A 24,976-nucleotide genomic window follows, 5' to 3' on the forward strand; every position below is an offset into this window, starting at 1 on the left:
TCTACATTGTGGCCCATTAATGGTATTACAACCATGCGTGTTACTGTTTTAGGACGCGGACGCTTTTCCCTCCATTTGGATAACACTGGTAAGAATATGTCTTTAGTACGTTTATATTACATTGTATTTTTACCGGACACTGCGTCATCTATATATTTAAACTACAGGGTCTACGTTTCTATGTCATTACCACGCAGGGAAGAGATGATACATAACAAGGCCCAACAGGTGAGCGCTTTTTTAGACAGTATCTCATTATCACTTACAACCATATCAGTTTTTAACACGTTGCATGGGCACATAGACATGGTACACACTACTGATTTAACTGTACAGTATAACACGGAAGTGTTTTTGTACAATGTAACATTGATATAAGTCACAATTTTGAAATGATCTGTTGTTGAATGTAGGGTCTTCCATTATTAGTAATATAATTATGTATACATTTTGTTTGTTACAGATTTACCCCTGACGAAGGGATATTTGGTCCCGAAATGCATTGGGGTTATTTATGATTTCTGGATGAGCTTTATGTTAAACGATTTGATTTTCTTTCAAACTATTTAAACTACAAGAATTCATTTGTGGAATACGATTTTCATGATGTATTATGAAATATGACAGTACAATATTTGTAATGCATTAGCTTGTGGACATTGCAAAATGATTCAAATACAGCAATGATAAAAAAAAACAATGTTTTGCCTTTAATGGTGTAAAGAATTTTTTAGAGAAATTAATAAATAAGGTTACATTCTAGGTAATAACTACCATAAGGGCACAGTGCCACCCACACACAGGATTCGTTTCCTGTTTTACACATCTGTTTTTCTCAGCCTGTTAGGTCAAGACAGGTAGTGGGCAGGCACCCCTGTTACAAACAGTGATTAACATTGAAACGATTGAATACCCATAAAAAAGAGTACGTGCATCTCTTTCCCCCGCTCATTATTCATAAAGGAAAAATATATCATCATCTCTCAAACACAATCAGACATCACACATTTGCAGACATCAAGTCAGGGTGACTTTCCAAAAATTATAAAGCGCTGTTGTAGTTCTGTTCAGGAAGGAAACCATATGCCATCAAAACGAAAGACTGGCCCATTGATACAGTGAGAAAATGGCCAGTGCTGCTTATGGACTTCTCCACTGTTCTTTGGTGGATTGAAAAGGACTCTTAGGATTTATGCCACCCATTTAATCAACATGTAAGTTTCTTAGCAAGACTAAGTTTTCAATTATCTCTGTTGTAGACAAAAGGGCATCTGTTATCTGCATTGCTTTTGAAACCATTTGTCAGCATTCAACAACCTCTTCATAGAGTACAAAGGTGCCAACATAACTCTTTGCCAGTGTCTATGGATTGAATCGAGGAGTCTCAGAAAATAATTAATTGAAACCGATAATGGCAATAACCTTATTCATGCTGTGCCAGGTGTCGGCTACTTCTGAGAGAAATGTTTTATAAATTACCTCAACCTGCTTGAGTAGGATGTCCTAAAAAGGAAAAGCTCGTCCTTGACATATAGGTCACATGAAACAGAGTTTGTGCACTCATTACCCATTTGTTAAGGCACAAAAAGAGGTGAATAATCTTCCGCAATCGAATAAAGTGCCAATATGCAAAATAATCTGACAATTGCACCTCTACCTAATACATACAGCAACACATGTTTGAACAGCATGCACATTGTACATAGCGAGTAAGTTTGCAAAGGAAAGCTGATCCATCTTCCAAAGACATGTTGTTAACTGTTGAGTAGTGAGGGCTTTTAGAGTTGCATAATCAAAATGCTTGCATATTTTGAGGTTTTAGCACAAGCCATGAGCTGGGATAATGCTACCATGATGAATGAATGAATGAAATGGTTTTTGTGAAGCGTTCATTACCAGGAGGTGTCTTAGTGCTAGGCGGATGGAGTACTAAGGACATGACAACAAGTCGAATCACTTTATTGTTACCAGAGGGAAAGAACCAGGTCTTCAGCCACAGCCCGTGGAGGGAGTTCAGTGGGGCAGGGAGGCGGTGCGGGGGAGGGGCAGGGTGGAGGGTGGTAAACAACGCAATATGGATAATTGCAGGTAAGTAAACAATTTAACACCTTGGCTGCGCCGCCCGTTTTGCGGAAGTGCGGCACTTCCGCAAAACGGGTGGGGCTGCATCGGCCATTGGCCGACGGCAGCACCAGCGAGGTAGCGTTGCCGTCGGCCAATGGCTGACGGCAGCATGGAAGGGGTTAATAAATAAAACGAATTTCGTAGCGCGTACTGCATCGCATTTTGCGATGCAGGGTGCGCCAAGAAATTTGTTTTATTTATTCAATTGTTTACTTAACTTCAATTATCCATATTTCGTTGTTTACCACCCTCCACCTTGCCCCTCCAGCGCACCGCCTCCCTGTCCCACCGAACTTCGTCCACGGGCCGCGGCTGCAGGTCTTTAGCTGCTTTATGAATAGCTGCAAGTTAGATTTAGACCGGAGTGCCAGAGGAAGGGAGTTCCATAACCCTCTAGAAGGTCAGCTTTCTGCCGCCCCAGTTTGCTTGTTTGATTCTGGGGATCAGGACCATATGCGCTGAGCTAGATCTTAATGTCCTACTGGGCGCATACCATGTGAATTGTTCCTGAAAATAAAGGAGACCAGTACAGTGAAGCGCCGTATGTATTAGACACATAGCCTTAAAAGAGACTCTCTTCTCAACCGGTAGCCAATGAAGGCTGTGTAGCAGGTGAGATACTGGTGCAAACTTAGGGATGTTCAAAAGGGTTCTGGCCACCACATTCTGTAGGGAGTGCAATTTGTAGAGCAGATATTTTGAGGTGCCCAGGTAAAGGGCATTGCAGTAATCCAATTTGGGTCCTATAAGGGACAACATTACAGTCTTCTGTTGGGGTGAACAGGACGATTGTTTTGAGAACCTGTAGCATAAAGTAGCCCCCCGAGGTCACTGCATTATTCTGAGCATCGAAACATAGTTTGGTGTAAAAAATGACTCCCAAGTTTTTTGCCTTCGGCACCGGATTAGGCAGGCCACCAGGATCCATTCCAGAAGGAGGTCTCTTTCCCAAATAGCAGCACCTGTTTTTTTCTGAATTTAATTTGAGACAATTCTCCTTCATCCAGCTTGCAACTGCCGCCATACAGCTATAAAATGTATTGGCATCATTTGCAAACTGAAAAGAAATGGGCACCACTATATGAGTGTCATCCACATAGGATAGTACAGTCAAGCCGAAGCTCAGAATAAGCTTCACCAGGGGGCTGATGTATACATTGAAAGTGTGGGGCTAAGCTCCGATCCCTGCGGCACCCCACAAATGAGGGAGAAGGAGCTGGATTTTGCATCCCCACCTCAACCGACTGTTGCCTGTTTTTGAGGAATGAGCTTAACAGAGTTAGTGCAGTGCTCCTAAAGCCTATGCAATGCAGGTGTTTCATAAGAAGCACGTGGTGGACAATATCAAAGGTGGCCGAGAGATAAAGCAAAATTATTGCAGCTCTGCCGCCCTTTTCCACCCTAACTCTAATTTCCTCTGATGCGGCCACCAGTGTGGACTCCGTACAGTGGTTCGCACTAAACCCATATTGAGCGGGGTCCAGCAATTGATAGGTATCAAGAAATGCCAAAATGTCCACATTCAAAGCCTTCTCGAGTACCTTAGCTGGGAACGGGAGCAAGGAGATTGGTCTGTAGCTGTCCACCAGCTTGGAGTCCACGGAGGGTTTCTTCACCAAAGGAAGAATGAAGGCCCTCTTCCAGATGTCAGGGTAGTATCCTGAACTCAGTACTTGATTCAGTAGATCTTTGAGTGGTCCAGCCACCTGGCTAACCAGCTTATTAGTGATCGCCGGAAGCCAGGAGTCGCAAGGGGCCCCATCCTTGATGGAGCTTATAAGGCTCACTGTTTTATCCCAAGTGAGAAGAGAGAACTTCTCAAAGATGGCAGATACCTCGTAATCCTTGAGACGGCCCAAATTCGAGGCCTCGTCTAGTTTAAAAATAGAGTCCGTACTGGGTGACGGCTGGGAGAATCCCTGAAAAATACGGTTGAACTTGCACTGGAAAAAGTCAGCCAGCTTATTGCACAAAAGTACATCCAGGACAAAGAAGTTTCTGTTGTGCCAATTATATAACTCTTTAACTCTTTTAAAAAGTTCCCTGGGGGAATTAGCTGCTAGTCTAATTTTTCCTGCAAAAATATTCTTTTTTTTAGCTTTAATGAGCTCTTTGTACTACGCAAGGGTTTTTTTGTAAGTAGCTTTTTCCCTGGTAGAATAGTCAACCCTCCAAACCCATTCTTCGTGCCTGCACTTCAGCTGTGCTGCTTTCAACGCTGGTGAGAACCAAGGAGGTGATGGATTTTTCCTATGGCACTTCAGCATTTTCACCAGCACCACTTAACTATAAGCTGTATCCAGCCAACGAGTGTAGTTAATTACTGCATCATCAATACCCATAACAGGAGCAGGAGCAGAATTGAAAAGAGCCTCCTGTAAAGCATCTACCTTGACATCCTTCCAAGGCTAGTATTTAATAATCCTATCTGTCCTGTTCAATTCAGCTCTAGCGCACTGAGTGGAACGATCTTGTCAATGCCTGATTCAGTGTTGTTTGTAAAGATACCATCTAGTGTATGGTTAGCTATATGAGTAGGTGCTTCAATCCATTGGATTAAGTTGAAGCTGCTGAGAGTGTCAACAAAATAGCAAGCATCAGCATTCGAGGACAACTCCAAATGAAAATTGAAGTCCCCTACCAGTGTAAAATTAGCATATGTTATACTGGACTCCACAAAGGATTGGATTTCGTCAATAAAGACCATACTTCTACAGGGAAGCACGTGTACTAGCAATCCTTGGAATGTATAGGATTTGTTCAGATTAATACTGAACCTAAGTACTTCACGGTCTAAAAGAGGCATTGGTGTGAAGCTGGCCACAAGTGAATTGCAATAGAAAATCGCTAACCCACCACCTCTTTTAACAGTTGCATCTAACCTTTCAATATTGAATCCACACAGGACAGCAGCTTTAATGTCTGGATCAGCCCAGGTCTCTGTGAGTAAAATGTTGTCTGGATCGTGGTGTGAATTTGTGCCTATGCTTGATAATGGACCGCGTATTGAGAAGCAGACAGTGATGTGCCTTTACAACTATCTGCCTATTACTTGTTTCCATATTGGAGGATATGGGGAAAACATGCTTGGTTCCAACACCAGTGCTATAGAAAAAGCCACACAAATGGCACTTATATTCAGTGGAGCTGCCACACCAATCGTGCAGAAGGCAAAGACTTTTGCTCAAATTATGGCGAAGAGCAAAGAGTTCCCTTCTTGAGTACACGGTGGGTGGAACAGGGTTTCTGGCACCTGGCGCCGTACAAGCGTGGACGGGCGCAGACGGGCTTGTCTCTGACGCACCTTTGGTGTGCCAGCGGTGCAACCGCTATGTGCGTCCGCTGCATGCCCGGTCTCTCTGCAGCTTTTATGGCTGGGTGCCTGAAAAAGACTAAAAACGCCAACCCCAAAAGGACTTTCTGCCAGGAATTGGGTCCAGGAGAGAGGGGGCGTGGAAGCATACTCCTGGCTCTCTCCACACAAGCCGGAAGAACCCGGGCAGTGGACCTGAGAGTCAGGGTCAAGGTGTCTACAGAGAAGATTAAGAGCGGTGAGTAAAAATTAAACACAACGCAGTGCTAAGAGATGTGAAATAGAAGCTTTTAAGTATGGAATGTGCAGTAAAACATTACAAACTTTAAAAACACTGTCCCCTGTCAACCCTCAGCTGACAGCCTGGGTGAGTAACTCAGCACCATGTCTCTCATAAAACCGGGTTAAAAACAGCTAATTAAGCCTGCCTTGCAAACTGAGGTGGCCAAAGCCATCCCATTTCTGTAGTGCTGCAGATCGAGTTGGATATGTGGAATGATGGAACAAACACTTCAAGATACTCAAATTTTTACAGGTGCTAATTTCAGCTTGCTATGTTGTATGAAGACAACTAGGCTGCTAAAAAAATAATATCCTCTCAAGAGTATATATGTGCCAGTGTTCAGGATCCGAGGTGCAAGCATACATTATTTTTCCCAATTTTGAAGTGGGATTACTCTGAGGGTCATTTACAAGGCCACTGTGCCGCTGGTGCATCACTTTTTTGACGCACCGGTGATGCAGTGTGCCTGCTCATATTTGCCAGGGCATTTAAAGTCACCCTGCATGACTTTTCATGACCTTTTTGTTAAATTCTCATGTCAGGCCCATTTGGCGAAGCAGCTCATTTTGTTACATTGTTCTCACAAATACCATTTCCAGCTGTGACCTTTGGCACACATTTGCACGCATGACAATGCTAGATTAGTGTCTCTGAAATTAAACTTGTTTTTACATCTAGTTTCACACAACATTATCACAACACCCTGAACATCATGTACAAGGTCTTGTTTCAGACTACGTACTGATGTCATCACTATCTTCATCCATGGGGCAACAGGGCTATCTATATATCCATAACATCACTAATTTATGGGTACATTGCAAGGCTGCTTTCTGTTATAAAAGATAAGCATCCCGATCGATTAGTGGAGGAGGTACTTCCGCTGACACTTAGGGTCCTTGCATGCTGAGAAATCACAACGCAGCGGTCTGACATCTAGTGAGGTGTGTCCAGTTCATGACCAAGACAGAGTCATTCGTTCTCTTCCATCAAGTAATGGGGTTGGATCTTCCGTTGGGGAGATTCTTGGCTTTACACCTATACACACTCTAGGTACACTTTGAGTAGGGTTCCCATAGTAGGAGTACACTAGAAACAGGCGTGGTATTACGACCGTGAGGCTCTGTTGACCAAAGAAGGAAAACCAGTTGAGGACATCACGAAAACTCAGCCCATAACTTGTGTAATGACTTTTGGGACAGAGTCCAACCATATAAAGAAGATAATCAAACACAACTGGCATCTTATTAGGAAATTTGAACCGCAGTTAGCCTTACCACATTTTGCCTTTAAAAGGGCGAGGAATTTACGAGATCATCTGGTGAGGGCCTATAATGAACAGCCACCAACCTCAATACAGAGTATGTGGGGTTTATCCCCAGTGACAGGACACTACCCTTGTTGTAATTGCACTGCATGTACCACAACAAGTGTAGTGAAAATGTGTAATTTCAATGGCAGGGAAATTAAATTGCGTCATCACTTAAACTGTCTAACAAGAAACGTAATATACTGCATACAGTGCCCATGTTGTTTGACCTACATTGGTAAAACCACACAGGAAGTTAAGAAACGTATACCACTACATCAGTTACGTATACGATGTAATGTTATCTTTGCTCCTCTTGTGGAACATTACTAGAAAAAGTTACACATGCCAACTGAAATGAAATGGTTTGTACTTGAGGTGGTTAAGAAATGTAAGAGACAACATAATGTGGATCGGCTGCTCACACAAAAGGAAAATAAGTAGATTTGGTCTTGCAACACAGTGGAGAAAGGGTTACATTTATGATCGAGTGACATACCCTGGCAACACTGTAAAGATTCATCTTAGGCCGCACTGGTATTTGATATTTCAGCTGAAACATATATGACTTATGTTGGTCAGTCCCTAGAAGTGGGATCATTACGAAATCATTCCTGTATGGGATGATTCTTTCAATATTTTTGATTTGTAGTCTATTTGGAAGCCTACTTTATTATTATCATTCTGCACTACGAAGTATCCTTTCTTCTTCTGAGTATGGTCAACGATAACAATGTGTTGACTATTGACCAATCCCAGTCATGTACCTGCAATATGTTTACATATGCTCTCATGACTTTGTATATATTAATGGCAGACTTTTATTATTCATTTTTGTTTTAGGCACTTTCGAACGCACTGTTGCTGTTTAGGCTTATGGAGCTTTTTTAAGATGTCTGCTTCCTTAGTCTGAAACTGACAATATCATGTATCCTAGGTGGGTGGTAGTCGTCCCATACCGATGTTTATCAGAAATGATGCTTCATAGTTTCTTATAGACATTGATAATTGTATGTTATAAAGTCCGAATTTACCCTTTGGGATAGGTTCTTGACCTTCTACACACAATTTCTGCATTGATAGCACTATTACTGTATCACTCCAAGATGGCCGCAACTTAACTAACCTCGGTGACGTCACTATGTAGTCTCCGTTTTTGATTTCTTATACCGGTCTTTGACAACACGCCGCACTCGGGGGCATATTACCAACCAATAGAGATAATTTTTGTCTCTAACTTATTTAGAGACAAAACTTATCGCCGCAAATCGGCGATTTTTATCGCAGATAAACCTTGCTATTAGCAAGGTTTATCGCAAATGCGATAAAAAACGGCCGCAATGCATGAATATCGCTGAAAAGTCAGCGATATTCATGCATTATCGAGCAAATGCTCTTAGCCATGTTATCCACCTCCCATTGGATAACATGGCTAAGAACTGCTCCTGGGCAAGTGTTAGCTTTTGGAGATATTCGCGCTTAGCGCGAATATCTCTAAAAGTTGGTAATAGGAGATAGCGATGTTAGCGACTGTTTTCAGTCGCTAACATCTTGGCACGCCCACTTTGCATGTCATTAGTGATAAATATCACTGACATGCAAAGCGGGGCCCAAGATGGTCACTATCTCCTATTAGCTGTCGCTAACTGGTGTTAGCGACAGCTTGGTAATAGGGAGATAATTTTATCTCCGCTTTCTTGGCTTTTAAAGCCAAAAAAGCGGAGATAAAGCCCCTTGATAATATGCCCCTCGGTCTTTTGGAGTCAGGCGTGTCTGAAACTAACGTTGCAGGTTTCTACACAGAGTAAGTTTCGGCGTGGCCTTTCAAGATAACCTCCCTTTTTAAAATACCCTTGTTTAAAGACTGCAGTTAGCATTAATTATGCAGCTGACACTAATGTTGGACTTGTTGTTCTATATTGCAGGCGATTTATACACCATTGTAAGGAGTCTTTCTGTGAGTACTATACCCTCTCAATTTAGACACATCAGGTGTTAACTCCCAGTGATTAAGGTTTCTTGTGTACTTGGCCACAGGTATTGATTCAGCTGACTTTCTATTTTCAGGCAATACAGAATACTTGATTTAACTTCGTGAGTATTTTAAGAATGGAATGTCTTTAAACCCTTTGGTGTTAATGTCATTTGATATTTTCTACATTGACTGGATATTATTGATTTTTAGGTGTTGTAGGTGGTGAGATAGATTCAAGAACACCTGTGAGTATAGTCTCTGATTTCTCAATCATACGTTTGTAAGCCTCATTAGTTTAAGACAGTAGGACTTAATGTTTGTGTTTATGTTCATGTTTTTTGCATTAGATTCTGGGTATTTAGACCCTTCTCTCCTTGGTTACGTCCGCCTGGAAGTTCCTTGAAATGCGAGTCTTTAAATTTAATGGTTTAGTGTTTTTTTAAGTCACTTGGATTGGGAACATGGCTGTGTGTTGGCATGGTTTTATGTATGTTGTCTTATGGTGTCTTATTCGACACTGTGGGTGTATTCCACCTTTTTTGTTTTTTGTGATGAGCAGACAATACTTTTTATACATGTAGGGATGCTAAGGATATATCCTTTTCTACACTTGAAATATATTCTTCTTTTTTACACTAGACACATATGTGCAACATTATCGTCCTGATGATAGTCCTAAGGATCCTATAGCCCAACAGAGGACCGAAACGTCGACACCCAACACCGCTTTGCTTTTACGTTAATTTTTGTGATTATAAATTTGATGATTTGTCACGAGGAATTTGTTATGTATGGTATTTCATTCATCCATACTCCAAGCAAAAGGTGTTTTATATAGTACTACCAATTGATTTCAGTATCTTTGTAGTATGTTCGTTGCCATGTTGCAATTATGAGAAAGCAGAAAAGTATAAAAGTCTAATTAAATAATTTTTTTGATACTTTTGGATATTTGTGTAAATCTCCCTGCACTTTTGGACTAATGATCACTGTTGTGACATCACCAAATTGTAATTATTTCTATTAAATTCCTTGGGGACAATTTATATTTTGTTACACTAGATCACGGCCTTTTTTTATATGCTTGCATATATACAATTGTTCAGCACCATGGTAGAACTATGTCAACTATTTACACTTTCGGTGCTTGTAATCACGTTTATCTCCTTCTGATTACTAATCATTGCTGCACACATATTTTATACAAGGATAACGTTGGTTCAATAAATATTAATGAAAATCATCCCACTGTATTCTCTGTATATTTCTCTGAGTATAAGTGAACACGAGTGACTGATTGAAGTTCTGTACAGTTCCATGACCCCTGAGGGGTCAGGGTTGTCTTGTTCAGCGGTTGCCAGAAAGTATTTGCTCCCTGATAGATTAGAGGGACTTACACTGGCACTGTGAGCTAGCTGAACTATAGGCCAAAATATCCTGCGCTGGTGTCTGGAATCAGTCTTGACACCAAGCCCTTAGTGTATGTTGTCCGAACAATGCGCAGGTCCTTCGGACTGGTAGGAAATTCACAACATTTTAAAGATGAGCCCCTCATGCATAACTTGAATGAAAGGGGGGTTCCGTGGGTGTTCCCATGCAACCCCCATGGAACCTGACACATCCCCAATGTTTTGTGAAGCTGGAAATGCATCAGAATCCTATGCCTCCCTTAGGGGATGCATAGGTGTGGCACAATGAGGAGAAATACTTTTATTTCACCTCGTTTTGTCCTCTTTCCATGCGTGCTGCATTCTGCATTGTGTACCATCAATGATTGTACACAAAAAACAATCATCCCTGCAAAGATGACACTCTCGCAACATAACACATGGATGCCTGTGCTGGTGCATGGAAACCCATTTTGCACCAGTGCAGGGGAAAGCATATGGATGTGTTTTATTGCTGTTAATATGACACATCTCTGTGCTTTTAAAATGATGCAGCTCAGCACAGAAAAAATTTCTTTGTGCTCTGGGCTGCATAATGTTTTTCTAAATGAGGCACTAAGAATAGACGTTGGATCATCCAGGGGGTGTCTGAAGATGAAAGATTGCAACAAATAGGAGAAAGAAGAACAGAAATTGCTCTATTTACGAACCTCTCTACAACACAGTGGTTGCTTCAGGGAATCACAGTGATATCACAACTGAAGCAGCCACAGTTGCAATCAGCTTACATCAAATCACCTTCACCAGTTCTACATCCTGGTACATAATCAACACGACCAGCATTAGTAAAAATATATCCTGCTTCGTGTTTGGTTTTAAATGTTTCAAGAATTTCACAGAATAAATTATCAACTATGGCACTGAAGAAGAAACTGCTGGATCACTTTGATGACTAAACAACATTTTGTGCAGATGATGATTGTCCTTCCATCTCTCACATGGTTTACATTGTCTTTTTGTCTTTACCTCCTGTATTTTTTATATCATGCTGGACTTCGTTTTTGATAGTTTATGTACTCTAGGCATTTTACTGCCCAGGGCCTATACATCAAATGCTATTAGTTGGTCCTGCAGCACTGATTGTGCCACCCACCTGAGTAGCCCTTTAAACTTGTCTAAGGGCTGCCATTTCAGTGTCTATGAGTGCAGTTTTAAACTGTCATGTCCACCTGGCAAGTGCACCCACTTCAAAAACAACAAAAATTGTATAATGGGACGCACTGTTCACTAGCCCCTAAGGTGCTATCTATTGGTACAATAATTCAAACGTATTCAAAAATATTCATAAGCATTTCAAAAACAATGTAACATTTTTCTGTGTATAGACACTAGACAGATATAAAAAAACACAATCATTCAAAACATAAGACATTTTGCATTATATCTTTGTCTTTATTCTTCTCAATTCGCGATGTCCATAAGTTAGGAACAGTTCTTGCGTGACAGTATTAGCAATTTCCCTGGCAACACCCAATGCATTTCGGTATCAACCTTCATCAGGGGAATAACTGCAAATAACAAATATAATCTATGACTAATAAGTCATTCATTTACAAAACAACTGATGTGCAGCGAAACAAGTGATAAACCAACCGGTTACATCATGCTAGTGACAAAGTGTTTGTCATGCTCACAAAACATCATAACAAAAAAACTACACCTGTGCATAGTGAGTCCACTAAACTATGTGTGCACCTTAACTCCCAATAATTATATTATGCTTAAACCATGACGGCTCTCCCTACCTTGCCTTTATGCAAATGATGTCTGAAACACTCGTGTCTCAAACACCTTCAAGTCACTCTGTGTAAAAAGAGCCAAAAGTTTTAATTAAAACAAACCACTATTTAAATAAATCATATCCATCTCGAACAACTATCTGCTTCAGTCTCTTACCCCACAAGCCGTATTCAAACCCTCCTGTGTAATCGCCGTATCTCTATGTAATGCGTGTACTGATGAACCTCTATTAAAAGACAAAACCAAAAAACCAAGTAAACTGCCTATCCTGTGCTTGTCTATATGCAAAAGTACTTGTGTTACTCTGTGTGCATCGCACTCTATAAACATACCGTCGTCCAAAAGCCAAAGCTCCAATCTTTTCTCCTCACGGCGTTCTCCTCACCAAACCCTGTTTGCGTGCTTGTTCGAAACACGGAAACGTGTGCACGCCTCCTGCTTAGTCCCCCTACTATTTCACTAGCACACAAATGAAAACAAAGAACGGACTAAATGTTCTAAATCGTACTGCTTCAAGATGGCCCCCTCCATATCACTGTGGTTAATGTTAGGATGTCAACAATGTTAGGATGTGAACACCCAATTTGAACGAAATACGAAGACCAAACTGGAATTAAATAATAAAACGGAATATAATAATAAAAATAAAAAATAAAAAATAAAATAATGCACTGCCCCTCTCATCTACTTATAATGATGATACCCATGTGAATATGATTGTCAAAGATCCAACACGAATATATCTACCAATAAGGGTATAACCAACACTAAGTGTGCGCCTAAACTAATATGTGTTCACTTAAATATTTTGTGAGCTTGAAAGACCGCATGTGTAAATGTATCAATACAATACCTGTACAAAACAATACATTTTATGCTTTATACAAAAACGACAGATTTATAAAAAACATGACATCTCAATCTTATCATTGAGCCCATAGGGTATAAGTAATCTCAGTGCCCGTATCCAATACGTTTCTCTCTGTGACAATAGACGGGTAACATCAACATGTCTTGATTCCAACACTCTCTCTAATACTGTGAATTTCAGCTGAGGTATAGTGTGGCCGTGTTCTTTCCAATGTGCTGCTAAACAGGATTTCATGTTAGCAGTTCTTATCATACGTTTATGTTCTGTCATGCGAACCTTTACTTTTGTCGTTGTCCGCCCAACATATACAAGCCCACATGGGCATTTGATTGCATACACCAACTTCTCTGAGTTACAATCGGAGGTGTGTTTCAACGTTATTTCTTTGCCTGTATGTGGATGTGTAAACTTGTTCCCTACTAAAACATTCCCACAATGGCCACAATTTTGACACTTCATCATCCCCTTCTGTCCCAAATTAATTGCAACCTGTTTGCCTTGTTTAAATATCTCTTTCAGATTCTTAGATCTGGAATGTGCGAACAAAGGTTTGTCAGTGAATACTTGTGTAAAGTCAGGCTCTTGTTCTATCAATTCCCACCGTTTCCCAATTTTTTTTTTATGGCAGTTGCTGCTGTAGAGAATTTCAATACACATACTTCTCTTTTTGCTGATGCTTTGGGTACTTTCTCAAGCAATTTCGACCTTTGCATAGTACAAGCCCTCTCTTTAGCATTGTTTAATACAGTATTAGGGTAGCCCCTTTGCTCATAATCTTGATACATGTTCTCAATTACCTGTAGTCCTTGACATTCATCAGAACAAATTCTTTTAGCTCTAATAAACTGTGACAGTGGCAAATGTTTTTTCAAAGATTGCGGATGAAAACTATCAAAATGCAAGGCATTATTCCCATCTGTTGGTTTTTTAAACAAATTCGTGACTAAAGTATCTCCACTTCTTGATATCAGTATATCAAGATAATTAATCTGTTCAGAACTGATAGTGTATGTGAATTTGATAGATGTATGACAGTCATTTGGTGTTTGAAGTACCTCTTGTAGTCTCGCTTGTGAACCTTTCCACAATATCAATATATCATCGATATATCTCATATACAATACTAGATGCTCCTGCCATTCTGTTTGTTGTAAGATGTGCGTCTCTTCAAACCTAGCCATGAATGTGTTAGCGTATGTGGGCATCCCCGTAAAACCCATTGACGTTCCCGTCTTCTGAAGGTAAAAGCGATTCTGCCACTGAAAATACCCATGATATAGGCAAAAGTGTAGTAATTCCATCAAAAACAAATTATGACTCTCATCATAGTCATGCCTCAAGAGCATCCATTCTGCCGCTTCTAATCCTTCAACATGAGGAATGGATGTGTACAATGCTGATACATCCACTGTACATAACCATAATTCATCACTAGCGGAAATTTTAATTCCCTGCAGTTTCTTAAGACAATCAGTGGTATCCTGTACAAAAGTGGACCATTGTTGCACCAACGGTTGCATGAAATGATCAAGATATTTACCAAGAGGCTCGTGAAGTGAACCACAACCTGCCACAATGGGGCGAAATAGTGGATCTTTTGGGTCTTTGTGCATTTTAGGCAACATATATATATTGGGTCGCCTGGGATGTTCAGTGGTAAGATATCTCTTGGTCTGTTCATCTATCCAGCCCAAGTCAATGGCTTTTGTCAAAATAAGTGTTAAAATCCTTTGAAATTCAATAGTAGGATCTGAATCTAGTTGAATGTAGGTGTTGGTGTCATTCACATGTTGTTCTACCCTTAGCTGATAATGAGTGATGTTAAGCACTGTTGTTTTTGATTTGTATACTTCACTTGACTAGGGCTGGTCAAGATATGGGATTGCACCAATTATAAATGTGAATATGAGAATTTAAGTTTTGATTACATGGAGATAAAAAGGAGTGCAGGCTACCAGAATTATTTTTGAACAAGTGCACCCACTTGCCATGCCCTAACCTTCCCTGTTACTACATGTAAGGCACCACTAAAGTGGACCCAAGGAATCCCCATGGACAGGGTGCAGTGTAAGTGAAAGTTAAGACATGTACTGGTGTGTTTTGTACACCCTGATAGTGAAATACCGCCAATTTCGTTTTTCATTATTGCAAGGACTATTTCTCCCATAGACTATCATTGGAGCTGCCTTGTAACATCTTACAAGTGTTACTTTCAATTGAGAAAAGCTAGAGATTGGGATTTTGGGCTCTCTGAGCTCAGAATTTAAAAGCACATCTTTTTAGTAAAGATGTTTTTTAAATTATGTGTTTGAAAATGCCACTTTTAGAAATTGGGCATTTTCTTGCTTAACCACCCTGTGCCTCTGCCTACCTGTGAGACCAACGTCTGGTTTAGTCTGTAAGGGGCCTGTTTGTGCATTCACTCTAGACAATCACACAAATGGAGTTGAGGTGTGCCAAGCATACCCTGATAGCCCATCACCAGGCTGATGGACCTTCCTGAGCTAGAGTGGTGGAAGGAGCTGTCACCTGTACCTGATTAGGCCTGTACCTGGCCTCTCACAAAGCTGTCTTCACCCCCGTGGAGTACGTCTGGAGACAAGACCAGGCAGGCCAACAGAGGAATAAGTATTGGACCTAAAACCCCAGACTTTTAGAGCACTGCTGAATCAAGGAATACCTCTGCCAAGGAGAAAAGCTGAAGAGCTGGGAGGAGGTGTACTGCCCCGTTGCTGTGTGTTGCTTTGCGGGGATAGCCTGCAGTTACTGCCTCTTCTTTGGAGAGGAAAGGAACTGGACTTTGCTATGTATCCTGCTTGTGAATTTTCTCCAAGGGCTTGTGTGCGCTTTCTTCCTGTTAAGAAGTTTCAGGGCATACCTGAACTCCACTGCTAGGAGTTCTGAACTGCCAAGTGTTGGCAATTTCAGTTCTGGGCCCTTGGAGGTTGTTCCTACTGCAAAGACCTGCTTGGAACCATCGAAATTGATGCATCGCCCTTCCAGCGCCTGTTTTTCTGATGCACAAGAATCAAAAAAGGGCCTTGACTCCTTACTCAGAAAGGCTGAGTCCAACTGAACTTATTAAACAAAACAAAAGCCAATCCTGGAACGTTAATCCAACAACAATAAAGTTTCAAAGACAAGCTGCTTTGATTAAAGCAAAAACAACCTATTTATATTTCAAGCAAATTTATTCTTATTCTGTGAAATAATCGTTTTTCTTTTTAGCACACTGTTTATCGTGCATGGAAAATACAAAATACAAAATGCATACAGTTATATGTACATTATATACAAACAAATAAATCCACAATTTCAAACACACTTGGCCATTCATTCGTACACCATCCTTTCACAACAATAGAACAAATAATAATAAAAAACAGTGCGTCCAAGCATCGGAAAATAAATCAGTCCAAAATATTTATTTTCATATTTTTGCAAGCTTATTGTTGTTGTAATTGTCACAAGGTCTCTTGTGAACCCAAATAAATGCAAAATGAGATTGACCAGATGCTGGACGAAAAATGGTCGACGCGTTTCAAACCCCTATAATTAGGGTGGGGTTCTCCTCAGGACCGGATTGGTTCTGAAACAATAAAAATGACTGGCTTTAGCGCATATGTATGGAGCATAAACAACTATAAGAAAGAAGGGATCAACTCCCTGTGTTCAGCTGAGGCTTCCTACCTTATTCCAAGAAAAAGAACGCAACCAATGGTGGACAGTTAAGTTTCCCAATGGAGTTGTATTTTCCCAAAAGATGTAATGCCAGCAACTGTGCGGAAAGAACACAACAAACGCAACAACATTTACTAATGTGTCACACTTTCCCATTCATACGATATATTTGTGGGCAGTTGCGAGATGATACAGGCAGCCTTTGTACTTACCCGGTAATGCACAGTTCCACGTTTGCTGCGCTGTCATTAGTATTAAGGGCGTCGGCTCCTGTTCTGTAAAAATGGAGCGAAATAAGCGTTAGCTATCTGGTGCTTAAAGGGCTGGCTTAACGGTTGACCGCAACGCGGTGTAACGTACCAATGCGGGACGAAGGGAGCAGTCCTTCTCCTTAGGCGGTGTCCATGTTTAGCACAACAGAAGACCTCGGGTGGAAGCGTATCCTCAGTGCTTCCTGGATGATCACCAATACCTGGGATTTCTGGGATTTGTAGTTCCAAGGCGGTTATGACACAGAAGTGAAACAAAACCCGGCCCGGACTAGACAGCATGTTAGTCAGTGGGACTTTACACAGTAGGCTTGTAAATTTCAGCGATCTCATTTAAACCTCGTGTGGCGGTGTTAAACTTCATTATAAGCATTGCCTCACGTTGAGACAATTGGGCATCAACGTCACCACCTCTGGGGTCTTTTTCAATTTTGGACAGCACTGTCCAGCGCAAGTCTGTATTTTCATGCTTCCACTTAGCCCAATGATTGACTAATGGGGCATTTTCCACTCTCCTGCGGATGCGCGATTTATGTTGCGTGATCCTATTTCTGATTTCCTGTGTTGTTTTCCCAATATAGACTAAAGGGCATGGGCACACAATTGCATAAACGACGTTTTTTGATTTGCAATTAGTGAAGGTGTCGTGCCTCCAATGAATATCGTCGAATGTAAACACTGAGTCCTCAATAGTCTCAACACAACAAGTGCACGTGCCGCACTTGTGGTGTCCTTTAGGTGGAGGTAATCCAAACAGGCTTTGTAATGTGGGAGCCTTAATAGTTGGTAATGCCGCCCTCACAACATAATTGGCCACACTTTTGTCCTTTTTATATGCAAATAGTGGTGGCACTGAGAAATCTTCATGCAGATTTTTCAGCAAATGCCAGTTAGATGTAATGAGCTTCCTGTGTAAGTTAGTTGCTGGACAGAAAGTGGTAACACACACCATCCTTTTAACATCTGGCTTGGTTCTTTTTTCAAGCAAAGTCTCACGAGGAGTCCACCAGGCTCGTTTGAGTGAATTTTTCAATAGTTTTTTCGGGTACCCTCTCTGCATGAGTCGGTGTTTCAAATGCTCCGCGTGGAACCTTCTAATGGAGGTTTAAGCACAACGTTGTTTCGAAAACCCTCCGACAGGAATAAAGCGTTGCATTACTCTAGTAACCACCCTCGGAGCCTGAAACAAAATCTGCCGTTTGGGCAATTTCTGAGAATTCACAGAAATTGTTCCAGTAAGGAAGAATATTTCAGACACGCGGAGCATTTGAAACACCGACTCATGCAGAGAGGGTACCCGAAAAAACTATTGAAAAATTCACTCAAACGAGCCTGGTGGACTCCTCGTGAGACTTTGCTTGAAAAAAGAACCAAGCCAGATGTTAAAAGGATGGTGTGTGTTACCACTTTCTGTCCAGCAACTAACTTACACAGGAAGCTCATTACATCTAACTGGCATTTGCTGAAAAATCTGCATGAAGATTTCTCAGTGCCACCACTATTTGCATATAAAAAGGACAAAAGTGTGGCCAATTATGTTGTGAGGGCGGCATTACCAACTATTAAGGCTCCCACATTACAAAGCCTGTTTGGATTACCTCCACCTAAAGGACACCACAAGTGCGGCACGTGCACTTGTTGTGTTGAGACTATTGAGGACTCAGTGTTTACATTCGACGATATTCATTGGAGGCACGACACCTTCACTAATTGCAAATCAAAAAACGTCGTTTATGCAATTGTGTGCCCATGCCCTTTAGTCTATATTGGGAAAACAACACAGGAAATCAGAAATAGGATCACGCAACATAAATCGCGCATCCGCAGGAGAGTGGAAAATGCCCCATTAGTCAATCATTGGGCTAAGTGGAAGCATGAAAATACAGACTTGCGCTGGACAGTGCTGTCCAAAATTGAAAAAGACCCCAGAGGTGGTGACGTTGATGCCCAATTGTCTCAACGTGAGGCAATGCTTATAATGAAGTTTAACACCGCCACACGAGGTTTAAATGAGATCTCTGAAATTTACAAGCCTACTGTGTAAAGTCCCACTGACTAACATGCTGTCTAGTCCGGGCCGGGTTTTGTTTCACTTCTGTGTCATAACCGCCTTGGAACTACAAATCCCAGAAATCCCAGGTATTGGTGATCATCCAGGAAGCACTGAGGATACGCTTCCACCCGAGGTCTTCTGTTGTGCTAAACATGGACACCGCCTAAGGAGAAGGACTGCTCCCTTCGTCCCGCATTGGTACGTTACACCGCGTTGCGGTCAACCGTTAAGCCAGCCCTTTAAGCACCAGATAGCTAACGCTTATTTCGCTCCATTTTTACAGAACAGGAGCCGACGCCCTTAATACTAATGACAGCGCAGCAAACGTGGAACTGTGCATTACCGGGTAAGTACAAAGGCTGCCTGTATCATCTCGCAACTGCCCACGAATATATCGTATGAATGGGAAAGTGTGACACATTAGTAAATGTTGTTGCGTTTGTTGTGTTCTTTCCGCACAGTTGCTGGCATTACATCTTTTGGGAAAATACAACTCCATTGGGAAACTTAACTGTCCACCATTGGTTGCGTTCTTTTTCTTGGAATAAGGTAGGAAGCCTCAGCTGAACACAGGGAGTTGATCCCTTCTTTCTTATAGTTGTTTATGCTCCATACATATGCGCTAAAGCCAGTCATTTTTATTGTTTCAGAACAAATCCGGTCCTGAGGAGAACCCCACCCTAATTATAGGGGTTTGAAACGCGTCGACCATTTTTCGTCCAGCATCTGGTCAATCTCATTTTGCATTTATTTGGGTTCACAAGAGACCTTGTGACAATTACAACAACAATAAGCTTGCAAAAATATGAAAAGAAATATTTTGGACTGATTTATTTTCCGATGCTTGGACGCACTGTTTTTTATTATTATTTGTTCTATTGTTGTGAAAGGATGGTGTACGAATGAATGGCCAAGTGTGTTTGAAATTGTGGATTTATTTGTTTGTATATAATGTACATATAACTGTATGCATTTTGTATTTTGTATTTTCCATGCACGATAAACAGTGTGCTAAAAAGAAAAACGATTATTTCACAGAATAAGAATAAATTTGCTTGAAATATAAATAGGTTGTTTTTGCTTTAATCAAAGCAGCTTGTCTTTGAAACTTTATTGTTGTTGGAATAACGTTCCAGGATTGGCTTTTGTTTTGTTTAATATGTTTTTCTGATGCAGCACCGCCATGTGGGAGAAATTTCTGGCTGTTTTGCCTTGTGTATTTTGACGCATTTGAGATACTTTGTGTAAAGTCACCACATCCATAGAGTTCTATGAACAGAATTGCTTGAAATATTTTAGTTGTGTAGATTGGATTTTTGTCATTTTGGTCTTAGATAAAGATCCTTTTATTTTGTCTAAACTGTTGTGCTGTCCATTTGTAGTGTTATCACTGTGTTACTGTGTGTTATGTACAAATACTTTATACATTGCCTTCGAGATAAGCCTGTCTGTTCGTGGCAAGCTAACACAGGAGCAAGCAGGGGTTATATGGATATGTAACTCCCTTATCCTGACTAGAAAGAAGGGTCCCTACTTGGACAGGTTGCAAGCCACTGCCAACCAGCCGCGGTCGGTAGGGGAGTACCTGCCGGGGCGGTGACATGGGGAGGGGGAGGGGGCAGGGTGGGGGTTAGTAATCTATGGATAATGGACGTTTACAGGTAAGTAAACATATAAATAAAGCAAACGAATTTCGTTGTGTGCACTGCATCCATAAATGCAATGCAGTGCACGCAACAAAATTCGTTTACTTTATTTATATGTTTACTTACCTGTAAACGTCCATTATCCGTAGATTACTAACCCCCACCCTGCCCCTCCCCCTCCCCACGTCAGCGCCCCGGAAGGTACTCCCCTACTGACCGCGGCTGCTGCCAACTAGAGACCCCCATTTTGAACAATGAGCCATCAATGTATTTGCCTGAGAACATAGAACAGTGGTCAGAGCTAAGCTAGCTAGCAATGAAATATCTATGATATACTTTAGTCAGTGTACCCTCAGTATGCATTCTCAGTGCATCCAGGACAAATGCTTTTGCCAGAAAGACCAGTCTGCGTCCTTAAGATGTGGAGAGATTGACCCTGATCAAAGTTAAGATAAATGTTATACCTGAACAATAGGTCCACCAGAAACACCAAAAGTGCAGAGGACAATTATTCAGGTATCGTCCTAATCGACCCTTCACAGCCGTCCCTGATGAAGAGAAAACGTATACAGTGCATTAACAAAATTGAACAAAAAACAAGTAAAACAAGAACTTCAAATAAACAGTGTTCTAGTACCTTTCACTTCTATGACCCCGAGTATGAGTGTGTCAGACAATATCCCAGTGTGATACAGCCCCAGGCCATTGTTAGTCACAGGTGTTTCTGTGGTCAGGGTTTTCGGGTCCAAAAACCATTAACACAAATTCCAGGTCTAGAGACTAGAGGTGGATGTTCCATTAGAGTGGAGGAGAGCGGCCCCCACCACCTGCAGCAAATAAAACTGGTTTTAAACCTGTTTTATTATTGTTTCATTTTGATCCCCTGGACCCGCCCCCGTCTCAGGCCAGCCCAACTCTTATGTGCAAAGAAGCTCTCTCCAGCCATAGCTGCATTGCTGGGGCTAGCAAGAGCAGGCACAGGCTCCCTGGCTGCCTGGAAGCACAAGTTGCCGGCGCTCATGACAATCCCTTTTATGCAGCATCATGATTGGCTGCAGTGCAGTCTGGGAGCCTGTTCAAAGGGAAAGGAGCCTGGAGAAGCATGACAGCGTTCAGGTAAGTTCTTCTTATTTTTTTGTTATTATTTTGTCCTCCGAACCGTCCCCCCTCCCCTCCTCCCTCCTCCCTCCTCCCTCCTCCCTCCCCCCTCCTCCCTCCTCCACCCTAGCCCGTACCCCGACTTTCGCAGGGGATGGGCTGCTACCGCCAGAGACACTGTGCCCAAATGTTAGATTTGGTGCTGTAGGGTATGTGGACAGCACTCTCCATGATCTAAAAGTTACATGAGTAGAGCATTAAATCGACTCTCCTCACCTGTACTGCCCACACCACGTTCCACATCACACAGAACGGTATGTTACACCTACAACGCAACTTTTACGTAGCATTCCGTTACAACGCAGATTTTACAACGCGGGATCCATTACATCGGATGTCATTACAATGCATGGCATTACATCGCAGATGCTATTACAACGCATACTATTACATCGTAAGTATTGGTAAGTATTTAATTTTTTTTTATTTCATTTAATACTATTTAATTGATTTAATTATTATTAATTATAAAAAAAAATATTTATTTTAGTTTTTAAATATTATAAATTAAATATAGTGATTTTTTAAATAAGTATGAGTATAGGAGTATATGTTTTGGGGTACAGGGGTGCTTTTAGGTTTTAGGGCAGGGTTTGGGTTTTGGGGTACAGGGGTGTTTTTAGGTTTTAGGGCAGGGTTTGGGTTTTGGGGTACAGGGGTGCTTTTAGGTTTTAGGGCAGGGTTTGGGTTTTGGGGTACAGGGGTGTTTTTAGGTTTTAGGGTAGGGTTTGGGTTTTGGGGTACAGGGGTGTTTTTAGGTTTTAGGGCACAGGGGTGTTTTTAGGTTTTAGGGCAGGGTTTGGGTTTTGGGGTACAGGGGTGTTTTTAGGTTTTAGGGTAGGGTTTGGGTTTTGGGGTACAGGGGTGTTTTTAGGTTTTAGGGTAGGGTTTGGGTTTTGGGGTACAGGGGTGTTTTTAGGTTTTAGGGCAGGGTTTGGGTTTTGGGGTACAGGGGTGTTTTTAGGTTTTAGGGCAGGGTTTGGGTTTTGGGGTACAGGGGTGTTTTTAGGTTTTAGGGTAGGGTTTGGGTTTTGGGGTACAGGGGTGTTTTTAGGTTTTAGGGCAGGGTTTGGGTTTTGGGGTACAGGGGTGTTTTTAGGTTTTAGGGTAGGGTTTGGGTTTTGGGGTACAGGGGTGTTTTTAGGTTTTAGGGCAGGGTTTGGGTTTTGGGGTGCAGGGGTGTTTTTAGGTTTTAGGGCAGGGTTTGGCTTTAGGGATAATTAAATTATATTTACCATTTTAAAATTAATTGAAATATATTTAATAAATTAAATTAATTATTTTACATTAATTACATTTTTTAATTAAATTAATTAAATTAAATAAATTAATATTATTAATTTAATTTCATTTCATTATAAAAAATATGTACATTAAACTAATTACTTTTTTTAATTAAATTAAATTAATTACAATTTTTATTATATTTACATTTATTAAATAGATATTATTTTATTAAATTAAATTAATGACAATTTTTAAATGTCTTTTAATTAAATTATTTAAAAAAATTTAATTACAATAAACTAAATAACATTTTTTAAAAAAAGTCAACTTACCTATACTTACGATGTAATGCCATGCGTTGTAATAGCATCTGCGATGTAATGCCATGCATTGTAATGACATCCGTTGTAATGGATCCCGCGTTGTAAAATCTGCGTTGTAACGGAATGCGTTGTAATACAACGCGTTGTACTGACACCAATCCCACAGAACTCCCACCTCTGGTCTGCAAAGAGCCCCTATACACGTATTATCTGCTCCAACCAGGTGGCAAATGTGTGCAGATTTGGGCTCGTTACTTCCCCAATAAAGTGGAAAACACGTGGAATAGATCTAAGTATTTCTTGGCTAGTGTGTTATTCTTTGTTAATTAGTTGTAATCCCCAATGTAAATCCAGGGATCTAGGAATAAACCCCTTTTCTGTAAAAAAGGACTAGGTTCCTCAGTATGCAAGGCATAGATATGAAAGAGGACAAAGAAAGACACTATTAGCTCTTCAGGTGAACCACAGACCTTGCCATTAACAATGGCCATCGTAGCAGATACTGTCTCTCCCTGAAAGAACTAGATGTCACACGTGGCAATCCTGAATTCCATGCTCATCTTACATCATTGACAATTGTGAGGACAGGCCTATTTGTGTTATTACTTTTGAAAAAGAGAGTTATTCCACTTTGGATTGGAACAGCTGATTATTTTGAAATAATGACTTGTCACTTGAGTGACAAAAGGATTAACGTGACATGAGGGACTTTCTAATGCTAGGTGCAATTTTATTTTAAAAGAAATGGCTGTGATCAATACACACGCACATCTGTTTTACCTGTTCCAACGTTTTGGTTCAAATCACTATCTGACATTCATACCAAATCCCAATGGCTTGGCAGTTCGGGCTGGACTGTTCCCATGAGGCACAGGGTCAAGGCTGATTTGCATATAGCCATGTTTGAACTGGGGTGGCGGAGTGAGCAAAAAACGATCTGTACTGGGGTGAATGTATGGCATTGTTCTGCATTCTGTCCATCCACTGTTTTTTTGCATTTGATGTATATGGGTGAGCATCTGTGTGTGTGTTTGTGTGTACACGTTTTTCTATGTATGTAGGTGTCTGTATTTCATGTCCACACACTGCCAGGTAAGCATGTAAACACAGACACTTATTCACACACACACGTATCCAATGAAATCATCAAAAAGTCATGCTTTAGAAACCACCTTAATTACTGGTCGCGCTTTTTTTGTAGTTTCTTCTCTCTCTTTTTTTAAAAATTTTATTTTACTATCTTCATTTTTAATGAGCTTCACAATAATTTGAACCCCGTTGTTTTGGATGGAAAATACGATTTGTTCTCTCCATTTGTCCTCCTCTCACTCGTGCACTCTCTTCAAACATTTGATAGTGCCTTCTGTGTTTAATCATTTCTTTTTTATGTCTCTGAACTCGTAATCTTTGTTGACCTTGTAAACTAAGGCTTTGGGTGGGTGAACGGAAATAATACGGGGTTGTCTCACGTTCACTATGGCATGCATCACGGCTGATCGCCTGAACGACATTGTTTTTGGATCCTACGATAGAGGGTATGTTGGTTTCTAAAGTGG

At 41.0% G+C, this 24,976-nt stretch overlaps 1 long non-coding RNA gene across 1 annotated transcript; it reads left to right on the forward strand.

Annotated features, from left to right (window-relative positions):
• Positions 1–206: 206 nt before the first annotated feature.
• On the forward strand, positions 207–10,219 carry LOC144761513 (uncharacterized). Its single transcript, XR_013595756.1, has 5 exons — positions 207–228; positions 8,955–8,986; positions 9,097–9,123; positions 9,215–9,249; positions 9,644–10,219. It is a non-coding gene; the product is annotated as an uncharacterized LOC144761513 (long non-coding RNA).
• The last annotated feature ends 14,757 nt before the right edge of the window (positions 10,220–24,976 follow it).

The sequence above is a fragment of the Lissotriton helveticus genome, chromosome 6 (genome assembly GCF_964261635.1).
Source record: "Lissotriton helveticus chromosome 6, aLisHel1.1, whole genome shotgun sequence".
In the NCBI taxonomy this organism is placed as follows: Eukaryota; Metazoa; Chordata; class Amphibia; order Caudata; family Salamandridae; genus Lissotriton; species Lissotriton helveticus.